We start from the raw sequence: 6,202 nt of genomic DNA, 5'->3' as shown, positions 1-6,202 counted from the left end.
TAAACACTTGGCATCACCCGTCGGGGAGTTGAGTACGATAATTAGGATGTCATATTACAGATATGTAAAGCTTTGGCTCGGACTCGTTTGGAGTATAGCATGCAGTCTGGTTGCCACGTTGCAGGAAGAACAAGGAGGCTTTGGAGAGGATGGAGATGTCTACCAGGAGCTTGCCTGGTGTAGAGAGTACTGTTTTAGCTCTAAGGACAGGTTGGACAAAATAGGATTATTTTCTTTGGAGCATTGGAGGCGGAGGGGTGACCTGGCAGAAGTATATTATATAACATTATGTGAGGCACATTGGCCTTCGTTAATCAGAGTATTGAATGTTGGAGGAACTCAGTAGGTCAGGCAGCTTCTGGTTGTAAATGGGAGCCAGTTTTCAGTTCTTAATGTAACTGGCAAGCAGTAATCAGTTTGAAGTTAAAAGGGCAGTTTTACAAACTAGCACTGTCTACAGCATAGACTTGCTGGCCCCAAGGCATCTGGGCTAGTTACTCAAGAGTTGCACTGTAAGACAATGGGGTATGTTCATTGGGGTTGTTTCAAAACAGACAATGCTGGCTAAGTTGTTTTGTTCAAGGAAGCTTACAGACCAGACTGATAATATCATTTAGCATAACAAATAGCTGATCTATTAATAGTTGGAAGGTTTCTGTACTCCAAAGAATAAGCTTCACAGCTCTTGTTGTGGATGCCTGGGAACTCTGTCTCCAGAAGCCTTTAGTCTACCTGTGTTAAAAGGTATCTGAAAAAATATCAGATGTGTGCGAAGTCACCTAAGTGAAATAGTATAAATGTCGAGAGCAGTCCAGGCTTTTTTTAGGAATAGTCTGGGAACATCAAGAAGACTGACAGAAACACAGAATGAAGTCAAATCCGTTCCTCTGCCTTCGATTTCTACAATGGACCACTGATTCATCTGCAGCTTGTGGGTTTTTTTAAGCTTATTGGAATTGTACAGCGCAAACATGATGAAATCTGCAGATGCTGGAAATTCAAACAACACACACAAAATGCTGGTGGAACACAGCAGGCCAGGCAGCATCTATAAGGAGAAGTACTGTCGACGTTTCGGGTCGAGACCCTTCGTCCCTGTTAGTCCTGACGAAGGGTCTCGGCCCGAAACATCGACAGTGCTTCTCCTTACAGATGCTGCCTGGCCTGCTGTGTTCCACCAGCATTTTGTGTGTGTTGTTGGAATTGTACCTTTGATTTGTAAATCCTTTGTGTTTTAGAAACAGTTTGTAATTTGAAAATCCTTTATAAGGTAGAAATCCTCAGTGAGTTTTAAATGTGCTTTAAGAATATTGTTTGGGTTTAAACATTTTATTTCAACATTTATTTTCATTAAAAGTAATTGAACTGTATTTAAACTACTTTGACAGCTGTATCTCTTCCTTGGGTATTGCTCAATACCACTCAAAGACTGGGTATTGGCAGCTAAACTCGCCATGGAGAATACACAGAGAAGTGATCTATGAAGATTGGATAGTTTACCTCCCTTTAGTGAGGGTACCCAGAGCTATTTATATCAGATCGGGCTTAAGGACTTCACTTGTGTTTAGAAGTTTGTGATCAGCAACCTAATACCATCACATATGTGTTTATGATTCTATTCCTGATATTGACATTGAGTCAGCGCAGGGGAAGAGCCACAGAATAACACTGTGAGTTCTATTGTTGAAGGAACTACTCAATAATAAGACAGGTGTATAGGGAAGGAGGTCTAAATAGCTGAGGAAACCAACCTAGAAAGCGAATCTATAATAATCATAATGGCTGTTCACTCACTTGTTTTCGGAGGAAATGAAAAATGATCTCTTAAATATACTTCACAGGTTTCTCCACAGGCTCCACCATCTTAAAAGGGATCTTACCATCAAACACATCTTTACCTTCCCCCTCCCCTTTTCTCTGCTTTTCACAGGGATCACTCTCTCTATGATTCCCTTGACCATTTATCCTTGCCCACTGATCTCCCTCCTAGCACTTATCCCTGCAAGCAGAACAAGTGCTACACTTGCCCATTCTCCTTCCTCACCACCATTCAGGGCCACCAACAGTCTTTTCAGGTGAGGCACCACCTCAGCTGAAGATCTGTTGGGGTAATCTACTATCTTCGGAGCTCCCAGTGTGGCCTCCTCTTAATCGGAGAGACCCAACGTGGATTGGGTGGCCATTTTGTCGAGCTCCTTCACTCCATCTGTAGCAATGAGAACTTCCTGGTGGCCAAACATTTTAATTCCAATTGCCATTCCCATTCCAACATGTCAGTCCATGGCCTCCTCAACTACCACAATGAGGCAGTCCCAAGTTGGAGGACCAACACCTCATATTCCATCTGGATAGCCTCCAACCTGATGACATGAACATTAGTTTCTCTACTTTTTAGTAATTAACCTCCCCCACCTCTCTTTTTCCAATGTCTGATGTCAAGATGGAAGAAAAACAAGAAGACAAAGAAACTGAGGCAGAAAACATGGAACTAAAACAAGAGGCTCCCCTCTTATCCCCTCCCTCCTCCTCACCCTTCTGATGCCCTTCCTTCTTCCCTTTCTCCATGGTCCACTTTCCTCTGCTATCAGATTCCATGTTCTTCAGCCTTTAGCTTTTCTACCTATCACCTCCCAGCTTCTGACTTCATCACCCCTCCCCCCCACCCCCCAACTTGGCTTCACCTATCATCGTCTAGCTTGTATTCCTTCTCCTGCTGCCCACCTTCTCCTTCTGGTTTCTTCCCCTTTCCTTTCCATTCCCGATGAAGGGTGTCGGTCTGAAATGTTGACTCTTTATTCCTTTCCACAAATGCTGCCTGACCTCCTGAGTTCTGCCAGTGCTTTTGTGTAAATTCAGCATCTGCAGAATCTCTTGTGCAATACACTAAGCCATGGGTATAGAGAATGTAATGACATCATCATGTGAATATCCGAATTAAATATCAGCTACGTCTCCCTTACAGTTATTTCCCAAGTTTCCAATCCTTTCCTTGTTGACCTCTTCTGTTACTTATAATTAGTGTTGCTTCATTAGGCAAGCCCTGGCAATGTGGGCCACACTTCCTATAATATCACAGTTCTATCAGAATTTGAGGAGTATGTTCTGACTACTGATGTTTAGGTGTATAAAGCTATCCAAACTGTTATCCCTGGGTGCTACTTTTAGATAGACATTAGTCTATTTATATGAATAACATACATATCGAAATTTTACAAAGTCTATTTATAAAGAGATGTGTAAGTATGTGTACTTGTGTAAGTATGACCAAAAATAGCATTGAGGAATGTTCTCAGTTTTTAAGCTATTTCTATTAAGACTTTGCAATCAGTATATCTCTGAACACCCTCTGTGTCAACAATTCTCACATTAAAATAACATCCAGATATTCCAAAAGGAACATAAAGTTAAAGGACACATCCCTTATTTATTGATTTATAAGTAACCTTTTTTCCAATATATTCCAAATAAATATAAGACAGGAAAAGTCTGTGTCGGATGTTATGGCGCGAATATAATTTAAAGAGAATTCGAAAGGAACTTCTTCATTCAGCGGGTGGGGAGAGTGTGGAAAGAGATTTGACCAGAAGGATTTTTCCTTTTTCTCAAATTGTATCCTCAAAATGGACTGGCCAGTCCCCCTTTTTTTTCGTTTTAGGTTAGTTTAGTGGGTTTTTTTCTTTCTCAATAATAGAAATTTTTGAGTTTTTTTTGTTCTATGAATTGTTAAGAGGAGTTGTGGTTCTTTTTTTTCTTTATAACAGCTTAATACTATACTATATATGATTTTGACAGTGTATATTCCTTTCTTTGTTTGTACTATTATTGAAATATATATTTGAGATAATGTCTCCTCTGACTTGTATTTATCCTTTATCTTTTAAATCAATAAAAAAAAGATTGAAATGATAGTGTGGAACGAGCTGCCACTGGAAGTGGTAAATGTACCGTAGGCTCAGTTGTAGTACTTAAGAGAATTTGGATAGGCGCATGGATGAGAGGGGTTTGGAGGGTGATAGTCCGGGTGTAAGTGGACTAGGCAGACCGGGTTGACATGGACTAGTTGGGAGCCCAAGAGCCCGTGTCTGTACTGTAGTGCCTCATGATAGGTAAGGTTGAAGGAGATGAGTTATACAGCTCTCATTACATGCACATGCAGGTAAACTCTTTGAGTGATTATGCAGAAAATTAGAAGTTAATAACATCTCTGTCTACAATAGGCCACGAACTTATCAATCACCCCTGCTGTGGACACTTTCTGGAGGTCCAAGATCTGTGTGCTCCACGACCGCTAGACTAAGTGTGTAAATGTAGGAGGGGACTATGTTGAAAAATAAATGTGCTAGGTTTTCTAAAATTGACTCCTTCTACCTTATCAATCACCCCTTGTATGTATGTTATGTAGAATACAGTGCTTTACACCCTGGTCCTGAGAAATGTGCCGTTTGATGATACACACGTATATAATTAAATGTCAATAAACTTGACTTGATATGGACATTGCAGGCATTTGTGGTTTAGTCCCAACTGTTCCTGAACTGAGGATTCAACCATGTGGGTCTGGATACACATGGAGACCAGATCAGATGGAGATGGCAGGTTTCCTCTGAAGAAAATTAGAAAGCCAGGTGTTTTTCATCACACACTTCCACAGTTATAGCTACTAAAAGGAATATCTCTTTAAAGAAAAATTCTGGATTTTTTGTTTAATGACTTGAATTTAAATGGTGGGATTCAGACTCATGTCCCTCACCCAATGATTCAAAGCTCTAGCAATTAGTCTGGTAATTTAACCACTACCCTCAGAGTATTTTGCTCCATTTATATAGTAGTTACATTAAAAGGAGGGAAGAGAAATTTAACAAGGCTGCAGCAATTCCAAGCTGTGGTATTCATAAGGAGGTTGAAGGACGTTTTATGGAGAAGCACTTCTACATAACATGCATCATTAATTATGAAACTATGCATATTAGAAAGATTAATTTACTTCACAAAGCAATGTGAGTTGGCTCTTCATTAACTTTCTTGTTTTTCAAGCATCTGATTTTCACATCTTCCATCTGTCTATTTCAGGCAGTGTTGCACATTGCATTTATAACCATTGCTCTTTGTCAGCTTGGAATTACTTTGAGAAACAGTATCGAATGCAGTGGCGTGGACATGAGCACAGTAACTATTTACCCACCTAGATGGATAGACAGCCTTGAATGTACCCTATTTGAGAGTGAACATTCTGATGCTGTTTCATCACAGAAATAATTATTCAGAAACTGGAGGGACAAATTCCCTTGGCACTCCCCTGTAAGAGGCAGGCCCAGTTTAAATCCTCATCAGATATGGATTTCCAATGGATGTAGTGTACCTCAATTTTCAGAAGGCATTTGATAAGGTCCCACATAGGAGATTGGTGGGTAACATCAAAGCTCAGGGCATTGGGGGGAAGACATTGACATGGATAGAAAACTGGTTGGCAGATAGAAAGCAAAGGGTAGTGGTGAATGGGTGTTTCTCGGAATGGCAGGTGGTGACTAGTGGGGTGCCACAGGGCTCGGTATTGGGACCACAGCTGCTTACAATTTACGTCAACGATTTGGGTGAAGGCATTGAAAATAACATCAGCAAATTTGCTGATGATACTAAGCTGGGTGGCAGTGTGACATGTGACGAGGATGTTAGGAGAATTCAGGGTGACGGATAGGCTGGGTGAGTGGGCAGATACTTGGCAGATGACGTTTAATGTGAATAAGTGTGAGGTTATCCACTTTGGGAGTAAGAACAGGAAGGCAGATTATTATCTGAATGGTGTAGAATTAGGTAAGGGAGAAATACAAAGAGATCTAGGAGTCCTTGTTCATCAGTCACTGAGGGTGAATGAGCAAGTGCAGCAGGCAGTGAAGAAGGCTAATGGAATGTTGGCCTTTATTACAAAGGGAATTGAGTACAAGAGCAAGGAAATCCTCTTGCATTTGTACAGAGCCCTGGTGAGACCACACCTGGAGTATTGTGTACAGTTTTGGTCTCCAGGGTTAAGGAAGGACATCCTGGCTGTAGAGGAAGTGCAGCGTAGATTCACGAGATTAATTCCTGGGATGTCTGGACTGTCTTACGTAGAGAGGTTAGAGAGACTGGGCTTGTACACGCTGGAATTAAGGAGATTGAGAGGGGATCTGATTGAAACATATAAGGTTATTAAGGGATTGGACAA

The sequence above is a fragment of the Hemitrygon akajei genome, chromosome 8 (assembly GCF_048418815.1).
Source record: "Hemitrygon akajei chromosome 8, sHemAka1.3, whole genome shotgun sequence".
NCBI lineage: Eukaryota > Metazoa > Chordata > Chondrichthyes > Myliobatiformes > Dasyatidae > Hemitrygon > Hemitrygon akajei.
This window is presented reverse-complemented; position numbering follows the sequence as displayed.